At 35.4% G+C, this 27,168-nt stretch overlaps 1 pseudogene; it reads left to right on the top strand.

Moving 5' to 3' along the window:
- The first annotated feature begins 10,569 nt into the window (after positions 1-10,569).
- Positions 10,570-10,946, top strand: LOC132172773 (monothiol glutaredoxin-S6 pseudogene; annotated as a pseudogene).
- Positions 10,947-27,168: the final 16,222 nt, after the last annotated feature.

Genomic DNA, 27,168 nt, shown 5'->3' on the forward strand with positions numbered 1-27,168 from the left:
CATTCATGGAATCCTCCCACTCATTCAAGGAATACTACACACGAATCATGGCGGTAAAGCTTTTATATGATAAGCCATCCCTTCCATGTATCACAATGTGCAATATCTCCCTAAATGAGTACTTTATGGATAATGTACTTTATGAATGAACTTCCTATAAGTCATTCGGGTCCAACTTTAATTTTATCTCTACGGATAAGAATAATATATATATGCGCACAAAAATCTTTATAACATAACTTTTATGTCTATAGACCAATTAAAGAGAAACTAAGCACAAATGAATTAATGAATCTCATATATTCCACATGACTTTATACTTTATTTTACCGGTAAACCTTTAGTCATGGGATCCGCAATCATTAATTCAACACTTATATGCTTAATAGACACTTATTGTCACTTAATGTTCTCTTTCATAGTAATACTTTATGTCGATTTACATACTTCTGCTTCTACTCAGTTTATTCTTAGAAAAATAACTGTAGTAGAATTAACTCAGAAGATCTTTATGGGTCTAACTATAAAATCGACAATTTTGAGACCTTAACAAAAATGTCTCAACCATAATGCCTGTGTAATTAATTCACAGCATGTAATGACCTTTGCTTTCATGGTAGATGTAGCAACTATAGTCTGCTTACTGCATCTTCAGTACATATATACTGAAGTTGATTCTCTACTATCTACACATTTAGCAAAAATCAAACTTGAATAAACACCACCAAATGGTAAGTGTATTTTTAGGTTAAACTGTAGTTCTTGGTTCATTGCATATTCCATAATACTATATTGACCCAATAGTCCAACTGCTATTTCAATGTCAGGTCTAATATAGACCTATGCATACATATGGAATATTTTTCATTTGCCTTTGTTCCAATACATTTTGGGACATTATCCCCTTTAATAATAGGTGCTACTGAAGATTCATAGTTCTTCATTCTGAATCTCTCCCAAAACTTTAGTGAGAGGAACTTTATGTAGCAAACCTAAATTAATGCTTGCAAGCAAAATATTATCTATATACAGGACTAAAAGAAATGTAACTTTACTCCCACTGACCTTAAGGTATATTCAATGATTAACAAGGTTCTCAATAAACCTATATGAGGTAACAACCTTGTGTTATATACCACTAGTGAGAGGCCTATCTTAGTCCATTAATAAATATCCTTAATTTGCAAGCTTTCTGACTGTTATTAATAAAACCCCTTAAGTTGTCTTATGTACACTCCTTCCTTAAGATCCTTATTCAGGAAAATTGTTTTTCACATCCTTTTGATATAGCTCTAAACCAAAATGAGCTACTCATACCATGATAATCAATACCTTTCTTTTGAGTAAGATCAGTGGCTACAAGTCTAACTTTATATCGTTCAACATTACCCGGAAGCATCTTTTTAGGTTTTATAAACCCATTTGCAGCCTATGGCTACAACTCTCTTTGGTAAGTCAACAAAATTGCAGACTTGAATTTTAGCCAAAGATTTCATCTCCTCCTTCATGGCTTTGAAACACAATGTGAAGTTATCTCCACCCAAAAAGATGTGAAAACAAATTTTGGATCGTCTTTAGGTCCGACATAAAAATCAGACTCCTGGAAGTATACAACATAATCACTAGAGATTGTTGGTCGCCTTATTCTAGAGAATCTTCTTAATCCTACTTCATTTACTTTTGACAAAGTCTGAGTAGGTTCATTCTGAACTTGCTCCTTATGAGTTGACTGTTCTGAAACCGATTGTGCTTAAAGATAATCAATTTAAATTTTCTTAAGCACAATCAAACACCCTTCATGTGAAGGGGCTTTAGTCAACTCTTGTGCTTCCTCAAATTCAATCCCTTGAGAATAAGCACTCCTACTAAGTTCAGCGTTCTCTATAAATTTTGAATATTAGACTCAACAATTCTAGGACTAAATGAAGAACAGTAAAGCCTAAACCCCTTGGAGTTTACTGTATAACCTATAAAATTCCGCTAGTTGTCCTTAAAGCTAATTACCTTAGGTGTGGATTATAAATCCTCACTATAGCAAGACAACCCCATATGTGTAAACAATTTGAACTTGGTTCCATTCATTCCTTAATTTAGGTGTCTTATGGACAACTCTGAATGGAATCGAGTTAAATGTATACACAGCAGTTTTCAAGGCTTCACTCCATTAGGAGAATAGAACATTACCTTTCATATCCCCTTTTCGTGTACCTACCATAATACTATCTGCCTCTATCAGATTTTACGATCTTGATTTTCTTTTGTTTTGTTTCTCTATCTTCTAAATCATAGGTACTGGAAGCATTAATGCTTAAACCTTATGATTTAGAAGATAGAGATACATAAACCTTATATGGTTATTACCGAAAGAGATAGGATATCTATAACCATTTAGGCAAGAAGTATGGAAAAAGTTACACTTGTACATGATCTCAAAAATTTCAAAAATCCTTTTGTTGGCACCTTTAGTGGTATAGTTGGTCTGCTTTTCCTTAATGCAGTCCACATAAATACTAAATGTAGTAAATTTCAAGAGTCGTAAAAACTCTATCATTTATCGACCTTTTTATTATTTATAGAGATATATTCCAATCTCCAATGCCATAACATAAAGGATTTTCTCATTCATAAGACTCTGCTTTATGTCGACATTTATATGCAGGGATTAATTTTCCCAAAAATTGGGATCTAGATCAATTTTAAATAGACCATTAATTTAATATTCCACCCAAAAATTTTAACAATATTCAAACTTGATTTTAACAAACTAAAATAGAAATTAAATTTCTAAAAGAATTGTGGAATATATAAAAACATTATTAAGGTCAAAATGACATAACTGAATTTTTTAAAATTAATCTATAGATCCCAACAACCTCCAATTGTAAACAAGTATTATTTAGAAAACCCTGCATTATGTTGACAACGTGGACCGCTAAACCAAATTCAATCCACATAGTCCTTAGGAGAGTCAATAAAAGAGATTCATGACACACTAGGTATATGAAATTACCTTTATTTCAAGTCATTTATGATACTTTATGCAATCATTCTTTATATGCCCATAATTTTCCTTAGTGTGAGAGAAACAAGTATCTTAATTGCCATAACACTTTGTTGGCACCTTGTTTTCATTCATCAACTATTGGACATGATTGCCTATAAAGGTCTTTCCCTTAACATGAATAACTTTCTGGATTCTCATGTCTTAATCTCTCTTCTTCTTGAACACACATGATCAGAAGTTCCTTAATTGATCAGTTATCTTTATGTGTGCCACAAGATATTTGAAAAAATATCATATTTAGATGAGAGAATAAAATTGACCATAATGACTCAAAAACTCAACCTTTAGGGACTTTATAATGAGCTGTTATGTCCTTCATTTCCATAATGTGCTCAAGCACATTTTGAAACTGTAAAAGGTTTTACTTTAAAGCTTTTCTATTAGGGTGTAGGCCAAAGCCTTATTGGAACTCACTAAATGTTCCTCAATGACCTTTCTTTGGCCCTAAAACACTAAGGAATAAAACCCTAATGCTTTCCTTGATATGAGATTTCATGAACGTTGAAACTTAAGCGATTTAAATCACTACAATCGTTCATGTTTAATAATCTCATGTGGCGTACTTGATTCCGTGGGAGAAGGTGATTCGTCCACACGAAACGCCAATTCAGTCTCCAAACACCCCAAAGTGAAAAACACATTTTTCTTTTCAGTCAGGAAAAATTACCACTAGGAATTATTGGAACATAAAATACTAATAATTAAAGCAGTAGGAATACATCCAGTAACCAAGAAAAATTATATACTTTAATGCTATGAAATAACTTTATTTAAATTAACCAATGTTAATTTAATAGTAAATTTCAACCTACCTGTGGGCAAAGGTGCATCACGCATGAAATTTACTCTTTATTAATAAGACTAATAAATTTAGCATTAATAAATAAAATTTTCCGTACCTGTGGGCCTAAGAGAAATTTTATTTTCAATGTTAAATTTACTATCTTATTCTAATTTACTCATAAAAATAAAAACGTCCTTGTGGGGATTGGCAAATTAAATTTATGAATTAATTACAACACGATATTAATTTTCTTTATGAAGTTCATATATATAATCTTGATGCAATTATCATTATAAAATCGAGATGCTGTGGCTCTCCCAAAAATTATTATGATAATTACGACTTCATTAACATCGAATTTATTTAAATTAACCAATGCTAATTTAATAGTAAATTTCAACCTACCTGTGGGCAAAGGTTGCATCACGCATGAAATTTACTCTTTAATAGGACTAATAAATTTAACATTAATAAATAAAATTCTCCGTACTTGTGGGCCTATGAGAAATTTTATTTTTAAAGTTAAATTTATTATCTTATTCTAATTAAATCATAAAAAGAATAATGTTCCTGTGGGGATTAGTAATTAAATTTATGAATTAATTACAACAGGATGTTAATTTCCCTTATGAAGTTCACATATATGATCTTGATGCAATTATCATTATAAAATCGGGATGCTGTGGCTCTCCCAAAATTATTATGATAATCACTACTTTATTAACATCAAATAACTGTATAGATGCCACAAATAAAGTTCCCAAGAATAAAAGACAAAACCATCATGTTAGTGGATAAACAGTATTTTTCCAAAGTACAACCGGATAGTGTCCCAGATAAGTGAGGGGGTGCACAACGGCACACTTAAGTCCCAAGACTTACCTTGCCAGAGCTTTCCGATTGCAATTTTGGATAGTACCATAAACATTCACCAACACATGAGGCTTAGTTAATTATTCTCAGGTCCAGACATCAAATAATTTATATTTAAACAATTAAAAGAATAAATATATCCTTAAGTTCATGCATTAAAGAAACAATAATTTAATACTGAACAATTTAAATCATAAGATGAATAAAAATGTAATATTAAAGCATCATAAACTGAATAGCCTAATGGTCTTGAAGTGACCTTAGGCCTTTATCCCTCAAGAGCCCAAGTTCTAAACCCAATGAGCCCTTTTATTTAAAAAAAAAAAAAAAAAAAAAAAAAAAAACTGAATGGGCTATCGGGTTGGGCTTCCTTATTGGGTCAGCCTTTGGTTTCTGTATTAGGTTGGCCCAATCGGGTTAGCCCACTTAATAAACCAAGTTTTTTTTTTTTTTTAACTGAATTGGGCTTGGGTTAAAATGAACCCATACCTAGTGGCCCAAGAGCACTTGACCCGGTTCTTTATGGGTTAGAAACCCTACCCGAATCCTTAACTCCCAACCCGGAATTACCCCAAAAACTAGCCGCCGCCCCTTTCTTCTTCTTCCTCATGCCTCACCGCCGCCGCCTTCCTCATGCGCCAGCCACCAAGAGCCGACGCTCAAACGGCCAAACGACCACTGTCAACGACAAGGGGCCGCCGCCCAACCAGCTCATAGGCAGCCCATACGGGCTGCCCCTGCTGTTCTTTATGGGCGACCCAACGATGGTCTGCTCGTCACTGAACGCGGCAAAACGCCGCTGATGGCAGAGGAAATAGGCGTTCCAGCCAGAGTGCCCAGTCACCGGAGCTCGCCGCTGGCCTGAGATTCGGCCACCACCGTTCCATCTACCCAACCACGGCTTCAAAGTTGGTTTACGGTGCAGTCCATACAGTGGCGAGTTTATGGCACAGCAATGTTAATATAAATACAAAAGAATCAATGATTCAAACATCCAATTAACCAAACAGTGATTCCGTGAATATTTTCAAACCATATAGCATTTATAGAATCACAATATTCACCGAATGCAAACACAACTATATGCTGAGCAAATATAGCCTAGAGAAGGCTCTGATACCACATGTAAGAATTCAATATATAATTAAATGCTAATTGACAATTGGGCCAACCCAATATAGAAACCAAAGGCTGACCCAATAAGGAAGCCCAACCTGATAGCCCATTCAGTTTTTTTTTTTTTTTTTTTTTTTTTAACTGAATTGGGCTTGGGTTAAAATGAACCCATACCCAGTGGCCCAAGAGCACTTGACCCGGTTCTTTATAGGTTAGAAACCCTACCCGAATCCTTAACTCCCAACCCGGAATTACCCCAAAAACTAGCCGCCGCCCCTTTCTTCTTCTTCCTCATGCCTCACCGTCGCCGCCTTCCTCATGCGCCGGCCACCAAGAGCCGACGCTCAAACGGCCAAACGACCACTGTCAACGGCAAGGGGCCGCCGCCCAACCAGCTCATAGGCAGCCCATACGGGCTGCCCCTGCTGTTCTTTATGGGCGACCCAACGATGGTCTGCTCGTCACTGAACGTGGCAAAACGCCGCTGATGGCAGAGGAAATAGGCGTTCCAGCCAGAGTGCCCAGTCACCGGAGCTCGCCGCTGGCCTGAGATTCGGCCACCACTGTTCCATCTACCCAACCACGACTTCAAAGTTGGTTTACGGTGCAGTCTATACAGTGGCGAGTTTATGGCACATCAATGTTAATATAAATACAAAAGAATCAATGATTCAAACATCCAATTAACCAAACAGTGATTCCGTGAATATTTTCAAACCATATAGCATTTATAGAATCACAATATTCACCGAATGCAAACACAACTATATGCTGAGCAAATATAGCCTAAAGAAGGCTCTGATACCACATGTAAGAATTCAATATATAATTAAATGCTAATTGATAGTAAAATTAGCAGCGGAATGAATAATTATATAAATACCTCTAGCCATGCTTTTGCTCAAGCCAATTGAAGAACAGTTTCACAGCAACAAATCTGGAAAACAAAATATTGAGAGGTTCTTCTGACCTATGCCTACCAGTGAGTGCCAATTGATGGAATACACAAGCCTTATTTATAGGTAGGTCAGGGGACCCTCAATTAGAGCTGTTACCTTAATTATTCCTCCCATCAATGAATAAAAATCAAATCAATAGAGCTAATTGATTCCACAAAAATAAAATCTTTAATGAAATCAAATACTTGTTCCACAAGAATTAAATCAGTGCTTTAATTCAGAATATTTGATTGAAATCAAATACTTGTTCGACAAGAATTAAATCAGTAATTTAATTCAGAATATTTGATTGGAATCAAATACTTGTTCCACAAGAATTAAATCAGTAATTTAATTCAGAATATTTGATTTACACGATAAGCTTTAATTGGAATAAATTATTGAACACAGTAATTTTATAATTACAATAATATATGTGACATAAAAGGACATACTTTAAATGAAATTTCTTACAGCACAGCCACAGAATTGGCACAAACTATGGAAGCACGTTTTGCACTGGGTACCCAAGGATGTTCAGTTCATACAAATGCACAAGAAAATAATGGAAAAGAGAATTTTGTTGTAGTGTAAAGAAGAAAACAACAGCTCGTATAGATAGATGCCTGCATGAACCTGTGGAATCCTCTGACATTGAAATTCTTCTTGTCTTGCAGATGTATTGATGGCTTCTAGATGGAAATATGGGGGATGCTTAGATTTTGAGAAGAATAGTTTTAAGCAGATAATAAACATATTTTGTTCAAGTTTTCAAATACAGATTGATGTAGGAATCATTGTACGGGACCACGAGGGAGGGATGTACACTTAAAGACGTTGGTTGAGTTGTATGTAGTGGAGTTTAGTCAATATTTGGGGCTACAAAGTATCATTATGGAGGATGATGTGGTCCAAGTAGTGAATGCTGTGAAAGCTAGGGAACGGAATTGGAGTACATATGAATAGTTAGTGGAGGATACGCGTGAGGTGTTGAATATGATGCAAAGTTGGCAAATTTGCCACACTAGAAGAAAAGCAAATTCTGCGGCACATGGTTTTGCCAAAGCAACAGCTAAACAATTAAACAAGTTATGGATAAAGTTTGGATAGAAGAGATTACCAATTATATTTGAGACATTGTTTTCTTAGGGAAAAAGCTTTAATTCCATGATGATTATGAATGAAGGATAATTTTTTTTTTTTTTTTTTAAAAAAAAAAAAAGAGGGGAAATTGTGAAAACTGCGGCTGAGAACCTTAATCTAACCAAGCATATATGTGTCATGCCAGGAACTGTCGCCGTATTTTTTTGAAGAAAAAAAAAAGGAAAAAAAGTGAGAGGAAATTGTGCAAACTGCGGCTGAGAACCTTAATTTAACCAAGCATATATGTGTGATGCCAGGAACTGTCGCCGTATTCTAGTTCTAGACATCGATCCACCATAGTTGACATTCCCATGCAACCAATTTGTCATCTATACTTTTTAATCCTCTCCTCCTCTCCCTAAATTTAATTGACTCAGGTTTTGGTTTAAAATCTATCTTAGAAGTAGATCAATAAGTGAACATATATTTAAGTGTATTCATCCTTTGAAAATGAATATCAAGCTCAAAGTATGGTTGGCAATTCGTGACACGACTCATAAACCTGACATGAAATTAATAGATTAAAATTGAAGAGTTTGAACCGTTTAATTAAATGAATTGAATTGAGATTGACGTATATAACCTTATATATATATATATATATATATATTCATCATTTTAAAATGAATGACATGCTCAAAGTAGAGTTGACAATTCTAGACACGATTCATGAATCTGACATAAACTAAACACAAAATCTATAGATTAAAATTGAGAAATTTAGACTGTTTAATTAAATAACATCCATCCATGTCTCATACAACTCAAACATAAATTGCATGCTATTAAAGTGACCCTAGGCAGGTGGCCCTGGCCATTTGCTTCATCTTGAGCCAGTTATGCGAATTGAGCCAACACATGCATTAATTAGATAATGAACTTTTTCTTGGCTGCACTACGTGGCAGTATATGGTGCTTGAAAATTACGTGAAATAGCTTTATATATATATATATATACGCATAACTTGGACATGATAAGCAAACAGAATAAAAAGAAGAGGGCATATCTTTCATTTCCATGATGTGAGTAAGTGACTATATATATGTCCATTGACGAAAGTGACCCCATGAGGATTAATTAAAAAGATTCTAATTATTAGAGATAATGTTTAATTATTGAATATAGAATATATTTCGGTTACTAACTATTTCTTGCACGAGCAAATTATGCAGAATTTTTTTTATGATATATGTAAGCTGACATCATTTTGGTGATGCAATTAGGAGCATGATTTCTTGTTTGTACGGCTATTCCATGGATTTTCATGCTATCAGAGCAGATCTTACCTTCTCTTTTTCTTTTCAAAACTTGTCCTTTTTTTTTTTCTTGTCTTTCCATTTGGCTTTCGGTTCTGTTGAATTGGTGATCTGGCCGGATGCGAATCTTTCCGTGGGAGAAAAGTTAATTCCACCGAATTGGATAAACCCTAGGCCTACAATCCTACCAAGCAACTTCCTTTCTCCATCTGACCAGATGCTCCAAAGTGGATGAAGAGAGAGAGAGAGAGAGAGGTTCTATGATGTTTTTATTTTTATTTTTTTATAAGAAAAATTAGAAAAGAAAACAACAAAGAAAAAAGTTCAACTTACTAAAATGAACTAGCTAATTAAGGGCCCTAACATATATAGTTAATTATATTCATTTATCACACTAGCTAACTTGATGTGTTTTAAGCGATTTTTCATGTTAGTCACTTAAAAAAAAAAAAAAGAACCTCTTAAAACGTGTTAGTTCAGCCAATGTGAAATAAGTATAAAGAGTAGTGTTAAGGAGATAAACACCATGGGAGTCAAACAAAAGTAAATTAATATACACATTAGGACACCACTTCTTGCCCAAAAGCCTAGGCTAATGGGCTTGGGTCCACTTTATTAACCACTCTTATTCTTTATATTTTCCCAATGTGGCACAGAAACCTCACAAGTGTATGCACAACAAGTAACATTAATCGTTGGCTAAGAGCATGTTTAGAATTGTGTTGTGAAATAGAGAATTTAAAGTCAAAAGGATAGTTCTAGAAAAAAGCTTCATTTTAAGTGCTTTTTTTTTTAAAAAAAAATTTTAGAGTGAAAAAGTCAAAAAAGTGCTTTTAAATTTTTTTACTAAACATGTTAGGTTTTTGTTTGAACAACTTTTTAGATATTAAAAGTATTTTATATATATTAATTAGTTTAAAGGAGAAGTTTGGCATTGATCAGGAATGTACAACAATTCCCCACAGTTGGCCACATTTTGCATGTTAATATTCTTCTTTTTTTTTTTTTTTTTTTTTTTTCTAATTCATGTTAATATTCTGATATACAACTTGTCATTCCATGACAAATTAACCTTGACGTAACCAATATGATGGTTGGATACATTTACATGCTACTATATATGCAACTTGTTATATAATACAATGTGCGAAAAGCCAACTTCTGTCATCATCAAGTAATCATAAAGGGCAGGTCATTTGGGAATCCCATATCTTTTTGTACATTTTATTCTATCTTTAACACATTCCAATCCTAACCACACTAGACCAGGTTCTATAAATAGACATTCATTGCAGTAGAAGCTCCTCACAGCAAAGCCTTCAACTCACTTCACAGATATTGCTTCTTAACAACACACTAGCTCACATTTCAAAAAAAACCTTTCAATTTTAAAACCTTCATAACATACAATGGCTGGTGCTGGGATCATGGATTTGGTGGCTGGCAAGCCAGTGGTGATCTTCAGCAAGAGCTCTTGCTGCATGAGCCACACTGTCGAGTCACTCATTCGTAACTTCGGGGCAAACCCTATTGTTTACAAGCTCGATCAGGTTTCAAATGGACGGCAAATCGAACGGGCGCTGTTGCAGTTGCCAGGATGTCAACAAAGCACGCCAGCTGTGTTCATAGGGCAGCAGTTCATTGGTGGAAACAAAGAGGTCAACAGCCTCCACCTGAGGAATGAGCTTGTCCCATTACTCATAAGTGCCAGAGCCATATGGATTTAGAATGGTGGCCGGAACTGATTTCTGCATGCATCGTGCTAATGCTAATTAAGCAGCTACAATAAGTGGTGTTTTTGAAATCATAAAGTTTTTGATAAATGGTAGTCTATAGAGCCTCTTAACTTTTTATCTAAAGAAACACTATTTAGTAGACTACTATACGATTACCATACAACTGATAGTCATCTACTAAATAGCATTAATTTTCTATATATTTTGTATGAGTAGAACTACGTTCAAGAGGAACTATAAGTACTCTTACCCTCATGTATTACAATATATATACTAATGCCTATCTATTAGCTTCTTGCTTTTGAGATTCCTATCCGTAGAAATATGGATTTCCTTGATGATATATATGATATACCCAAGCAATGTTCACCCTCTTGATGATTTGCAGAAGAAAACATTATAAAAACTTTCATCAAATGCTCTGATATCCGTAACTTAGTCGTACACTGTTAATGCAAATCCACAGATCATCAAAACCATCTGTTCAATCATACACTGCATTGACTCTTGATGATTTGCAGAAGAAAACATTATAAAAACTTTCATCAACTGCTCTGATATATCAGTAACTTAGTCGTACACTATTAATGCAAATCCACAGATCATCAAAAGCCTCTATTAAATCATATATTGCATTGACTCATCGCATCATCCCCAAAGACAAGAATAAACGTACGGAACAGTGAACCAGTGAGGAGTAAAGAAGAAAACAACAGCTCAAGCACAAAGATGCCTTCATCCACCAGGGTATAATTATGTGAAAAGCATTCAAGGAGAAAAGTTACAAAAAAGCAGTCTTCTGGCATATATAAGAAAAATTATTGGTGTTAATATTTTGTTTATATTTTTCTCATATCATCTTACAAATTAATCATTAGATTTGGAAACTTATGTGGACCCCATATAAACCAATAGTAAAACCCCACAAATCAAATAGTTGATTTGAGAAAAATATAGGCAAATTATTTATATATATACACACACAGAGAGAGAGAGAGAGAGAGAGAGAGAGATATAGAGAAAGGAGAAACAAACAAACCAAGAACTCAAATATGTGATGCCAAGAACCGACCTCGCTTTTACAATATTCTAGCCTTAGCATGCGTCCACCAAAAATATTGACATTGCCCCCCTTATCCACTTTATGAAGTACCATATATACTTTATCCCATGTGTGCCTTATATTAATTTGCAGAATAATTTTGGTACGTAGATGGAGACAATACTTCCAAAAAAGTGATGGAGAAAAAACTTTGAAATAAAATGTTGTTGATATCTATTGGGAGCCTCATCTACAGTACTCCTCGTACTTGATTGTGTTTTTTTTAGTATTCAGCAGTTTTTAATGTTCATAAACCTTTGAGAATTGTATTCATTTAGTGTCTTTTTGTTTTACAGTTTTACTTGTCCAAGGGAGATGTAATACTCTAATGTTTAGGGGTACAAATTGTCTTTCATCATCATATATTTTTCGTAAAACGTTTTCAGTATATTCTAGTGTTTGGAAAATTAAACTTGGTCAACTGGAAAACGTTTTTGGTCAATGTAAAGCACCCCATCTTTTTTGTAAAATGGTTTAAAGGCTTCAAATATTTACAAAAAACCAGGACCCCGGTTCCGGTCCCGATTTTTGGCACCCGGTAAAAACCGGAACCGGGTGCATATATAATTATATATATAAAATAATATATTTCAATATATATATATATATATATATATATATATATTTTGTTTTTAGCCATTTAGCCCCTTAGGGTTCACTTCACAGTTCACGCCTCTCTTCTTTCTTACCCATCCGCCGCTCTCTAACACACACACACACACACACACACACTCTGTCTCTTTCTCTTTTTGTCTCTCTATCTCTCTCTCTCTGTCTTTTTGTCCATACATAATACATATATGTATTGGCATTGATTTTGCTGAGGGAGAGGAGTTTTGCTAGGTTTTGCCAACGGAGAGGAGTTTTGGGTTGTGGGTTTTCTGGGTTTTGCTGAGGGAGATGAGTTTTGGGTTGTTAATTTTCTGGGTTTTGCTAGGGTGTTCTCTGCCATGGCCGAATGGTGGAGTTTAGGTTGTTAATTTTCTAATTTGATTTCATAGAGGAGTTTGAGTTTTAGTTTGGATGTTTTCTTGAGTGTTTGTAACAATGGAAAAACAAGATTGCTCTTGTTTGGAGAAGAGGATGTTCTTGGATTGAGATGTAAGGTTTTTGTGGCTGGGTCCGACGAGAAAGTTGCCAAAGAAGGTGACTGTGGGTCATGACAAACATTGTTCTTCAAAAATTGGTTATCGGAACAGGTAAAACCGGAACCGGCCGGTTACTTGGACCCCAGTTAACCGGGACCCGATTTCCTGTTCCAGTTGCCTAAAACCAAGAACCGGGGTACCCCGATTCCAGTCCCTGGTTTTGTCCAAAAACCGGGAAACCGGACCGAGTTGACATGCCTATTAATTGTTGACATATGTCTAAAATACATTTAGTTTTAGATGCATTTTGAAAAATACTTGAGAGAATCAGATGCATTATTGGACACATCAACAACTTCTTCTTTTTTTTTTTCTTTTTTTTTTTCTATTCATTAACGGAGAAAAGGGGTTACAATGGATCATACAACCATAACAGGGTGAGAACCCAACAACAAAACCCAAATGAATAAAGCAATACCTAAAAAGTAATAAATAGTAGGCAATGGATCCATTGATGATAATAAACTCATATCAACTTAATAAACTAGGATAAAGGAATTTCCTCCAATCTAGTTTAAAGAAAAAAAAATTTCAAATAATTACCACCTCTCTTCAAATCCATCCTCTCTCCCCTTCAAAATAGGATCCTCTCCAATCCATTTTGGACTGGAGAATATTCAGTTCATGGCTATGATTTCTTCTTAAAAATCCTAAAGCAATAAATAGGACACATGTTCACTAACCAAAAATAATAATAAAATATTATTTTAGATTTAAAAAAAAATTTTAAAAAAAAAATTTTAAAAATTTAAAAAAAAAAACTAAGGGTGGCCAGCCAGCCCATAGGGGGTGGCCCCACCACCCCTGTTGGCCTGGGGTGGCCGAAGCCACCCCAACGGCCAAACTAAAAAAAAAAACAAAAAAATCGTTTGGCCCTAGGGGGTGGCCGGACCACCCCGTTGGGCTATGAGGTGGCTTCGGCCACCCCAGACCAACTGATTGATCGCAACTTGTGATGCCTGTTTTCGAACTTCATATTTATGTGCTAGTTCACTTTACACTGTTTTCGAACTTGCGATGCCTTAACATGTTTTTTGTAAGTGATTAAATTTTAAAACTCCAATTCATTGTAAAGATGGAGTTTATCTTTTTAAGCTTGCTAATGAGTGAAAAATCATGGTTTTGAGTGATACCTGATTTTTGGATAACATGAACTCTTGCATGATGTTTGTGGGTAACATTCCTGGAAAACCCTCACGAGACTTCACTCGTCCTCTAGGAAATTCCTAGGGATTTAAAAGGCTTGTTGTATATAATAAATGCAATCGTACATCCACGAAAGATGGATTTATCTTTTTTTTTTGTTTTTAGTTTTGCATTGCTAAGGGACTTGCAATATGTAAGTTTAGGGGTGTGTTAAGTGCCAAAATATTCATATTTTAGCCATTAAACTTATATGTGTTAATTCGTTAAGTATGGTTAATTTGTGCTATTTTAGTTCTTTTATGTGTTTTCCATGCTTTTGTAGGCTTTTGGGAGAGAAGAAATAAATCTGAAAGATTTGGACTAAAAGAGAGAATTTGGGAAAAGTTTAAGTTCCTGGTAGTGCGATCGAGCACAGGGAACCTACGATCAGGCGCACTACCAGAGAAGACAAGTAGTGAGTGCAGCCATGTGTGATTGTGCGCACAATAAAAGAGTCTCGATCGTAGACGTGCGATCGAGCGCACACGGGTTGCGATCGAGCGCACCCGTGCACTGGAGACACATCAGAGGCAGCCAGACTCACCTTCCTTCCATATTAGGATTTTCCAATTCCTTCTTGTAATATGACTAAAACCCTATGAATTTTTCTAGGTTTACTAGTGTAACAAGGACTTCTAAAGCCCTATAAATAGACCTCTAAACCTTGAGAATAATTATCCTGAAATAGACACAACCTTGGGGGAGGAATTTGGAGGCTACATCTAGAAGCAATTTTCCGTTCTTTCTTTCCTTTTTCTTTTTAGTTTTATTTTCATTATGTGTAACTAACTCTTTAGGAGTGATAGATTTAAGTCATAATTATGTTTATTTAATATTTCAATATTGGCACTTTTGTGATAATCATATTGTGTTGCTTAACCTGATTAATTCCTATTTTCTTGAATTCCTCATATGTGTTTGTCTGATCAACATATGCATGTGGTATGGACTAGATAATTAAATCAATTTGGATGATCGAGTCCTGGGTTTAATAAGAGTAACAAAAGAAATTTACATCAGGTTCTTGAGTTAATCAACATAGGGAACCGGGAGTAGACACCCATGCCCTAGGCGTCATGTGTTTGTCGATTTCCACAGATTTATGCTTTCTTAAAGAACAACTTAGTAGACGCCCATGCTAAATCCTTTAAGAAAGAAAAGAATTAAAGTAGACACCCATACCTAATTCGTTGCTTAGGGAAATCAATAGCTTAAGAAGTAAACATCCATACCTTTAGCTTAACAAACATTAAGAATTCATAATATGATTGGATTATTGGCATATTATTATATTATCTAAGTATGATTAGTGGTGGATATCAAAGCCCTACCTTTAGCTTTTCATTTATCTTTATATATTTTTATTTCTTTTTTCATAATATCAATTTAGTGACAATTTGATATTTTTATCAATTCTAAAACAAAATCAACAATCTCCGTGGGATCGATCTCGTACTTGCTGCACTATACTATCGTTTGATCTTCTGCACTTGCGAGTAAAACGTACTAAGTATTTGCCTATTAATTTAGATGGATATTTGGCACAACATATGGATTTTGTTGAGGGACTTCCAATCTCGTATGGGTTCAGTGTGATTATGTTTGTAGTGGATAGACTTTCCAAATATATCCATCTTATTCCTCTAAGCCACCCTTACACTGCAAGTTTAGTGGCTACTCAATTTCTCAATCAGGTCTTTAAGCTGCATGGAATGCCAGAGACAATCATTAGTGACAGGGACCCGGTATTTACAAGCCAATTCTAGAGAGAATTGTTCAAGTTGCAGGGTATCAAATTGGCTATGAGCTCAGCATACCATCTCCAAACTGATGGTCAGACCAAAATAATGAATAAGGGAATTGAGAATTACCTACGCAGCTTCACAGGAGAAAAACCCAAAGATTGGTCACAATGGCTTCCACTTGCAAAATGGTCTTACAATACTTCTGTCCACTCATCTACCAAGCTATCCCCTTTTGAAGCTCTCTATGGATACCCTCCCCCAAAGCTTCTCCCATTTGTGAAGGAACGACTAAGGTGGGTGTTGTGGAAGAAACACTCAAGGAACAAGACCAAATCTTGCAGATGTTGAAGGATAATTTAATGGAAGCCCAAGAGAGGATGAAGAAATTCGTTGATAGAAAACGCAGAGACAGAGAATTTGCGGTAGGAGATTGCGTTTATCTATGGCTCAAACCTTACCGTCAAATTTCAGTAGCAACTTGGCAAAACCTTAAACTCTCACCTCGGTACTTTGGGCCCTTTCAAATAGCTCAACGCATTGGTGTTGTCGCGTATAAGCTCAATTTACCGGAGGGCACTCATCTTCATCTTGTGTTTCATATCTCCATATTAAAGAAAAAAGTGGGTTCCAAAGTAAACCCAAATCCCCTCTTACCACCCACTTAGCCCGACGGAACTCTACAACCAATACCTATGAAGGTTCTCGCAAGAAGGCTCAAGAAAAGGGGGAATAAAGCTACAATGAAAATTTTGCTGCACTGGGAAGGAATAGTGGAGGAAGATGCAATGTGGGAGGAGCTGGAGCAACTGCCTTCGAGATACCCAGACCTTGTGGGCAAGGTCTTCTGAGAAGGGGGTATTGTTATGTGTCTTTCAAGAGATCCATGTGTCCTTCATCAGTTACTTGGTTATGTTATGACTGTTAAGGTGCTTATCAAATAAATGTGCCCTTTGGGCTACTGCCAGTTATGTTTCTGTTTTAATTGTAATAATTCAGTATTGTAATGGGTCTGTTACTATTGGGTCAATTACTACAGTGGTGTAATAGGTCAGTTATTGTAACTCTTATTTAATTGCCTTGGTGAATTAGAAGAGCATTTAATTTGAAACCAAAAGCAAAGTGCGGAGGACAAGACCCCCTCGAAGTGGTCTACTTATTCAATTTCATTTCCTTTACAAACCACCCATTACACGCTCGAACCGACCTGTGCCCAGCCCTCCTCACGTAGTCATATTTTGGGACTTTGAGTATGCTCGGTGGTCAGTGGTTGGACAACCTGAGACTTTGAGTATGTTTCTCAAGGTCTTAAGTTTGAAACCCACTTAGTGCAAACTGATTTTTGGGGTCATCGGACTAGGGGTTCACCCCTTGAATTAATCGAGGTACACTTGTGGCAAACTCTTTGCCGAAGCTCCGGATACCCGGTGCCAAATAAAATATATATATCTTTTAGAACATAAATAAAGAAGTAAAATAGGGGTCTCCTTGTTATAATGGACATGAGTAATTTATTTATGTATTTAATTTTTTATGGTTTTGGTTCTTGCTTACAATCTTTCTAGTATTATAGGATGTCTTAGCTTAACTACAATGTGATTTTATATGATAAGAATATCTTTAGCTTAAGGCACCTAATGTGATTGATGCTATATGCTCAAGACACTGGGCTGAAGGCCCTATGCATGTGACAAATTTACCTTCTAGTCAACCTTCATTAGACCAATTACGAGAGTTAAAACTTTACAAAGAGAGACTGGTTTGCCGACTCCCCTGCTTTGCCCTATCCCTTAGACGGTGCACGGCTGGACGTCACTTGGACCTGCAAATTGCGATCACCCCCTACAGACCGGTACCTCTCCTATTATACGATAACTATGTTGCTTCTTTTGCGTGCGCTGCTCACTTCGAATGCTAGGGATGGGTTCAGAACTTGAGATCTGTTGGAAATAATTTTGAATAGTGCACAAAATTTTTATTGAAATAAAATAATACTAATATGAAAATTAATAATAAAATAAAGGGTAATTATATTATAAGTCCCTGTGTCAACCTTCAAAAATTTAAAAATCCTTAAGCTTTTTTTTTTTTTTTTTTTTCGACAATTTACTCTCAGAATCAATCGAAATGTCAATAAAATTCCTATCATTAAAATTTTTTAGCAGCCGTTAGCCCCAACCAAAACGCACTATTTCACCTCATTAAAATATTAATCTTTTATGAATTTAATTTTAAAATTTAAATCTAAAAATTTTTTAAAAAAAAAAAAAATGGAGGGTGGCCAAGGGTGGCGCGCTGCCACCCCTGGCCACCCCTCAACCCCTATGGGGTTACCGTATGCCACCCCAGGGGTGGTTTGGGGGGTTTGGGGTGGCCCGCAGGCCACGCCTCCACCTAGGGGTGTAAACAAGCCGAGCTTGAACGAGCTTTTCTTGTTTGGGCTCGGCTTGTTTAAATTTTACTTGAGCTCGAGCTTAAGGATGAACCAAAAAATTGAGCTCGAGCTCATAATAAGTCAAGCCGAGCCGAGCTAGTTCACGAGCTGGCTCTTATATTTAATTTAATTTATTTTTTATTATAAATTTATACTTCAAGTACTCTTAAACGGTTCAAGAAGCCAGCTTGCATATAAGCATTTGCTTAGTCTGGATAGCATAGTATGAAGCCCGAGTCAATACAACAAGGCACTTGGTTTCTAAAAGAGAGGATACACATCATTTTATAATAAAATGATGCTATTAAAAAGAAAAAAAAAAATCATCAATTTTTAATATTAATATGAGGAATTATGTGAATAACTACCAATTCGAGCATTATACGAGCTGCTCACGAGCTTAGCCGAGCTAGCTTCATTTCATATTTGAGCCATGATTCATATTCACAAAACGCTTCATTTAATATTCGAGCTCGCTTGCAAGCGGCTTACTCTCATAACAGCCCTACGGCTCCACCCTTGGGGTGGCTCGCGGCCACCCCTTGGGTGGTCCGGGGTGGCTTGCAGGCCACCCCAAACCCCCTAGGGGTGGCCGCAAGCTATGATAAGTGCTAAAATATTCATATTTTTAACCCTTAACTTGCATGTTTTAATCTTTTGGTTTTGGTTAATTAGGCCATTTTACTTCATTTTTGTATTTTCTTTGTTTTATAGGCGTTTGGAAGAAAAGAAAGTGTTTCTGGAAAAATTCCAAGCTTAAAGGGCAAATTGGGAAGACCTAGAAGATATGGTTAAGCTTAGCTAATCATGGTTAAGTTTACATACCTCTCGGTATTTTGACCATAACTTTCAAGTCAAATATCCGATTGAGGTGATTCAAGTGGCATTGAAACGCTAACTCAAAATGATACAAATCATTGTGAAATAAAATTTTCCCAATTCGGAGCGCCGCAAGGCCAAAATCACGCTGCAAGTTAAGACCGCAATTCTAAGCAAATCCTACTCCAATTTGGACTTGGATTACTAGGGCTTCTAGGACTCTCCTAAGCCCTATAAATAGACCTCTAAGCCTCACAATTGAATAGACAATTTGAAGGAGACAACTTTGGGGAGAGGATTGGAGGCTACTTCTAGGAGCGGTTTTTGGTTCTTTCTTTCCCTTTTCTTTTTCTTTTTATTTTAATTATGTGTAACTAACTCTTAAGGGGGGCTAAATTGAAGCCCTAATTATGTTTATTTAATATTTCAATATTGGCACCTTTGTGATAATCTTATTGTGTCGCTTAACTTGATTAATTCATATTTTCATGAATTCCTCATATGTATGTGACTGGCCATTATATACATGTGGTATGGACTAGTTAGTTAAATCAATTTGGATGACCGAGTCCTGAGTTTAGTATAAGTAACAAAAGATATCCACACTGCGATTCTTGGGTTAATCAACATGGGGAACCAGGAGTATACACCCATGCCCTAGGCCTCATGTGTTTGTCAATTTTCATAGAACATATGCTTTTCTAAAGAACAACTTAGTATATACCATGCTAAATCCTTTAGAAAATAAAAGAGTTAGAGTATACACCTATGCCTAACTCGTTGCTTAGGGAAATCAATAGCTTAAGGAGTATATACCCATAGGTTGGCAAACATTAGGTATTCATAATATGATTGGATCATTAGCATATTGTTATATTAATTGAGCATAATTAGTGATGGATATCAAAGCGCTGCCTTTACCTTTATTTTATCTTTATATATTTTATTTCTTTTTCACAATATCAATTGAGTGACAAATTGATATTTTTAATTAATTCTAAACAAAATCACAATCTCCGTGAGTTCGACCTCGTACTTGCTGCACTATACTATTGTTTTGATCTTGTACACTTGCGAGTTAAAACGTACTAAATATTATCTATTAATTTAGGTAGCATTTGGCACAACAAGTTTTTGAACAAGTTTTTGCTCTCTTAACAGCCCTACGACTCCACCCTTGGGGTGGCCGCGAGCCACCCCATGGGTGGTTTGGGGTGGCTCGCAGGCCACCCCAAACCCCTTGAGGGTGGCCGCAAGCCATCCCAAGGGTGGGCAAACCACCCCTAGGGTGGCTTGTGGGCGCAAGCCATCCCTAGGGTGGAGGGGTGGCCTGCGGGCCAAGCCACCCCATGGGTGGTTTAGGGTGGCTCGCAGGCCACCCCAAATCCCTTGGGGGTGGCCGCAAGCCACCCCAAGGGTGGGCAAACCACCCCTAGGGTGGCTTGTGGCCACTCTATAGAGGTCGCCACCCCTGGCCACCCCTCCATTTTTTTTAAAAAAAAAATTAGATTTAAATTTTAAAATTAAATTAATAAAAAATTAATATTTTAAAGAGGTGAAATGATGCGTTTTGGTTGGGACTAACGACTGTTAAAAAATTTTGACGGTAGAGATTTTATTGTCATTTCAATTGAACCAGGGAGTAAATTTTCTAAAAAAAAAAAAAAAAAAAAAAAACTTAAGAATTTTTAAATTTTAGAGGGTTGACTCAAGAACTTATTGTACAATTACCCTAAAATAAATACATTACAAGAGATGAAAAGTAAAATATGGAAAAATCTCACAATGCTATAGAATCACGCAAGAGCGTTGTCCTTAAAGGTAGATTCGTGTCTCCCGGAGTATATAACTCGGTGCGATCGGATCCTTTGACACGCAACTTCCCAGAATTAGACTATAGCGTCTACCTTCGTTAAGGACGCACTTCCAAATAACGAAAAGTAATAGAACAACCCAATTATCAAAGTGAATGAGAGACTTCAAAATATTATTTTTGTAGAAAAGCTAACAATATAATATATAGCTTTCTAGATTGGAAACAAAGGAAAAATAAGAGAAAAATAATATATATATATATATTATTAGAGAAAAATAATATATATATATATATTATTTTTCTCTAATAATATATATATATATATATATATATATATATATATACCAAAAAAAACAATTAAAAGTTAATATCATTTCATCATAAATCGGGTTTTAAGACACGAAGGTAAAAATATAATTAGTAATAGTAAATTAATGGCTGAAAAATTAATCTTTGTAACAAATATTACAATAATCCCCCACATATTACAAACACTAGAATAAGAGGAGATTTAAAGTATGTATCGATATTGTACTCAAAGGTTTTAACCGCACCTATGATACTTAGATTTTGAGAAGGATAGTTTTAAGTAAATAAGAAACATATTTTGTTCAAATTTTCAAATACAGATTGATGTAGGAATCATTGTGCGGGACCATGAGGGAGGGATGTACACTTGCAGCCAAAACCATGACCAAATTGGCAATTCTAGAATCAGTAGCGGCGAAGACATTGGTTGCGTTGTATGTAGCGGAGTTTAGTCAAGATTTAGGGGTACGAAGTATCATTATGGAGGATGATGTGGTCCAAGTAATGAATGCCATGAAAGCTAAGAAACGGAATTGGAGTAGATATGAACAGTTAGTGGAGGATACGCGTGGGGTGTTGAATATGATGTAAAGTTGGCAGATTTGCCACACTAGAAGAAAAGCATATTCTGCTGCACATGGTTTTGCCAAAGCAACAGTTAAACAATTAAACAAGTCATTGACATTCCCATGCAACCAATTTGTCATCTATACTTTCTAATCCTCTCCTCCTCTCCTCCTCTCCCCAAATTTAATTGACTTAATTTTTGGTTTAAAATCTATCTTGGAAGTATGATCATGAATATATATATATATACACAAGTGTATTCATCCTTTGAAAACTAATATCAAGCTCAAATTTGGGTTGGCAATTCGTAACACGACTTGTAAACTTGATACAAATTTAATACAAAACTAACATATTAGAATTGAGGAGTCTTGAATGTTTAATTAAATGGGTTGAATTAAGATTGACCTATATAACCTTATACCTATACATCGACACGGTTTAAACCCAACACAGAGACACTTATATATATATATATATATATATATATATATATATATATGTGTGTGTGTGTGTGTGTGTGTGTTCATCCTTTGAAAATGAATGTCATGCTCAAAGTAGGGTTGGCAATTCTTGACACGACTCATGAATTCGACACGAACTAAACATGAAATTAACTAATTAAAATTGAGGAGTTTAGACTGTTTGATTAAATGACACTTCGAAACAACTCAAATCCGTCACTGAAATATAAATTGCAATCAAAGTGACCCTAGGCAGGTGGCCCTGGCCCTTTGCTTCATCTTGAGCAAGTTATGGGAATTGATCCAACACATGCATTTAGATTATGAACTTTTTCTTGGCTGCAGTACGTGGCACTAACATATGGTGCTTGAAAATTACGTGAAATATCTTTTTATATATATACGCATAACTTGGACATGATACGCAAACAGAATAAAAAGAAGAGGGCATACCTTTAATTTCCGTGGTGTGAGTAAGTGACGATATGTCCAAAGACGAATGTGACCCATGAGGATTAATTAAAAAGATTCTAATAATTAGAGATAATAATGTTTAATTCTAAAACAAATTCACTTTAATTCTTGAATAAGGAATATATTTCGGTTACTAACTATTTATTGCACGCGCAAATTATGTAGATTTTTTTTTTTTTTTTTATGATATATATGAGGTGACATCATTTTGGTGATGCAATAGGAGCTATATTATATTATTATATTATATAATAATATTAACTTAGGCTTTTGAGGTCTTAATAATTAAGATTTTTTTTTTTTTTTTCTTTTGGGAAAATCAATCTGATTTCATTAATAGTGGTCAAGGGGCTCTTGTAATCACAGAATCATAGCCGAAGCTGAAATATTACACGTCAAAAAATCGAAAACATAACAAATCTTACAATGAAAAACCAATCTATAACGTCAAACATCCGCTATCCCAGCCCGATCTTCAGATTATAGAACAAATCTGCTAACGCAGACTCCTTCCGAGTGCAAAGGAAACCATTTCCCAGGTATGACCAAAAAACTCACACCCAAACCATTCCCCTCTTGACCTGAAAGCCAGAAGCATTATTCATGTCTTTAACCCAACGGCTAGGACCATAAAATAAAAACAACAATAACAACAAACAATGCAACAACAACATCAGAAAACAAAAACAAAACCCCTCACAAGCAGCAGTGGAGAAGCACGGCATCGTAGACATCCCTTCGGAAAACGTGCCTTGGATGAAGAAAACGATTAGATCTGAGGTTGAAGAGACTAGATCTGGATCTGGATCTAGATCTAGATCTACAAACTAGATCTGAAGCAACCCGCCAGAAACAGAGACTCGTGGAGCCTATATAAAAGACGCTAAGCACTGCTACCATGAAAGGGGAGGAAGAAAGATATAAATCTAGATCTTCTCTCCTCTTGAAGTTCTTTTTAGTGTTGTTTAGATGAAAAGAGAGCACCATAATTAAGCTTTATTTGTCCACAGTTTCAGGCACTAAAACTAATCAGAAAACACACAGAATATCTCTGCAGCATGATTTCTTTCCGATTAATGCAACGTGTGAAAATAGATGATGTGGCGGGGGCCGGCCGGTTCTTTCTTTTTCTGGTTTGTACGGCTATTCCATGGATTTTCATGCTATCAGAGCAGATCTTCTCTTTTTCTTTTCAAAACTTGTCCTTTTTTTCTTTTGTTTTTTTTCTCTGTTTTTTTTTTCTTCTCTTTCCATTTGGCTTTCGGTTTTGTTGAATTGATGACCTGGCCGGATGCGAATCTTGCCGTGGGAGAAAAGTTAATTCCACCGAATTGGATAAACCCTACAATCCTATCAAGCAACTTCCTCTTTCTCCCCTTCTGACCAGATGCTCCAAAGTTTATATTCATTTATCATACTTGTTAACTTGATGTGTTTTAAGTAATTTTTCATGTCAGTCACTTAAAAAAAAATGAAAGGATCAAGAGATGCTTAAAACGTGTCAGTTCAGCCGATATAAAATAAGTATGAAGACTAGCATTAATCGTTGGCTAAGAGCATATTTGGGATTGTGTTGGAAAATAGAAACTTTAAAGTCAAAAAAATAGTTCTAGAAAAAAGCTTCATTTTTAAGTTTTTTGTTTAGCCTCTTTTTTTTATAGTGAAAAAGTAAAAAAAAAAAGCGCATTTGAAATTTTTTACTAAACATGTTAGTTTTTTTGTTTGTACAGTTTTTTAAGTATTAAAAGTACTTTATATATATTAATTAGTTTCAAGAGGAACTATAAGTACTCTTACCCTCATGTATTACAATATATATACTAATGCTTATCTATTAGCTGCTTGCTTTTGAGATTGCTATCCTTAGAAATATGGATTTCGTTGATGATATATATGATATACCAAAGCAATATTGTTCACCTCTTGATGATTTGCAGAAGAAAACATTATAAAAACTTTCATCAAAAGCTCTGATATATCAGTAACTTAGTCGTACACTGTTAATGCAAATCCAAAGATCATCAAAAGCATCTGCTAAGTCATAAATTGCATTGACTCATCACATCATCCCCAAAGACAAGAATAAACGCACGGAACAGTGAACCAGTGAGAAGTAAAGAAGAAAACAACAGCTCAAACATAAAGATGCCTTCATCCACTAGGGTATCATTATGTGAAAAGCATTCAAGGAGAAAAATTACAAAAAAAAAGTCTTCTGTCATATATAAGAAAAATTATTGGTGTTAATATTTTGTTCATATTTTTCTTATATCATCTTATAAATTAATTACTAGATTTGTGAACTTATGCGAACTCATATAAGCCAATGGTAACCCAAAAATCTAATAGTTGATCTATTCATGAATTTGTAAAAAAATATGAGAAAAATATAGACAAATTATTGATATATATATATATATAGAGAGAGAGAGAGAGATAGAGAATGGAGAAACAAACAAACCAAGAACTCAAATATGTGATGCCAAGAACCGACCTCGCTTTTACAATATTCTAGCCTTAGCATGCGTCCACCAAAAATATTGACATTGCCCCCCTTATCCACTTTATGAAGTACCATATATACTTTATCCCATGTGTGCCTTATATTTGCAGAATAATTTTGGTATGTAGATGGAGACAATACTTCCAAAAAAGTGATGGAGAAAAAACTTTGCAAGAAAATGTTGTTGATATCTATTGGGAACCTCATCTAGAGTACTCCTCGTACTTGATTGTGTTTTTTAGTATTCAGTAGTTTTTAATGCATTGAATCAGTTTTTAATGTTCATAAACCCTTGAGAATTGTATTCATCAAGTGTCTTTTTGTTTTACAGTTTTACTTGTCCCAAGGGAGAGGTAATACTCTAATGTTTAGGGATTACAAATTGTCTTTCATCATCTTATATTTTTCGTAAAACGTTTTCAATATTTTCTAGTGTTTGGAAAATGAAACTTGGTCAACTGAAAACGTTTTTGGTCAATGTAAAGCACCCCATCTTTTTTGTAAAATGGTTTAAAGGCTTAAAATATTAACAAAGCTTTCGTCCAAACTTTCTCCAATTCGGTCTATTATCCTTAAAGGAAGAGGCGCTCAAGGCAAGGCCATCCCACAAATTCGACCTCCTAACTTGAAAATTATCCCCATAGATAGTCAACACCATGTAACTCCATTTACCGTGCACATTAACCCTACAATGAGTAAGAAAATAAATTTGAAACTCCTACCTATATGAGTGTTAGTCTGTCAGAAATGGAGTGCCTCAATCCTCCATTTCTTTCTTGGTAAGTAATTATCTCTGTGAAGCGTTCAGTAAGCATGTCCACTAGGTTATGGAAATGGGATTCAATCCCTTGAAAACGGTATATGTCCTGGCAATTCAAGTGGTATTGAAGATAAGTAAACCGAAGTTGGAGTTTTATAAGAGGTGGGGTTGGTCAAAGAACATGGCCGTGTGAGCATTTAAAAGGCATCCAAATTGTATGCTTGCATCGGAAGAGAAGATCACGAAAGCAATGGACTTCATTGTGAACAAAATGGGTTGGCCATTTGCTAACATTGCTATTAATCCTGCTTTTCTTTTTTTCAGCTTGGAGAAGAGGATAATGCCTAGGTTTTCAGTTTTTCAGATTTTAGTAACCAAGGATTTGGTCAAGAATGATTTGTCCTCGTCAAGTATCTTAAAACCTAATGAGAGGAGTTTTATGGAAAAGTTTGTCATCAAATACCAGGACGATATTCCTCAATTGTTGAATGTGTATCAGGGTAAGACGGATCTTTTGGAGGCTGGGAGTCGATTTGGGAAGGTATGTGTGGCTGAACAGTTGTAACATTTTGGCTTCCAACTTAATTTAATTCTTGAATTTTTATTGGATAAAGTATTTGCATCATCTTGTATTGCTTTCACTTGGATATGTGATCTCAAAGACAACATTGCCAAATATTGATCTGTGACATCTAGTCTTAATTTCAAGCCGAAGCCCTGACTCACATTTTAGGGGTGGGCAAATACCCGACCAATCCGCCCCGACCCGCCCATTTCCTCTAATAAAAACGCGGGTACAGGTTGAGTTTTTGGTTACCCACGTGGGGCGGGTCAGCTTACAGGTTATAGTTTTTTCAATTCCAGGGTACCCACCTCACCCATATATACTTAAACTTTAAAAAAAAAAACCCTAGATCCTTCTAATCCAGCAGCC

Source organism: Corylus avellana, chromosome 1 (genome assembly GCF_965113065.1).
Source record: "Corylus avellana chromosome 1, dhCorAvel1.hap1.2, whole genome shotgun sequence".
NCBI lineage: Eukaryota > Viridiplantae > Streptophyta > Magnoliopsida > Fagales > Betulaceae > Corylus > Corylus avellana.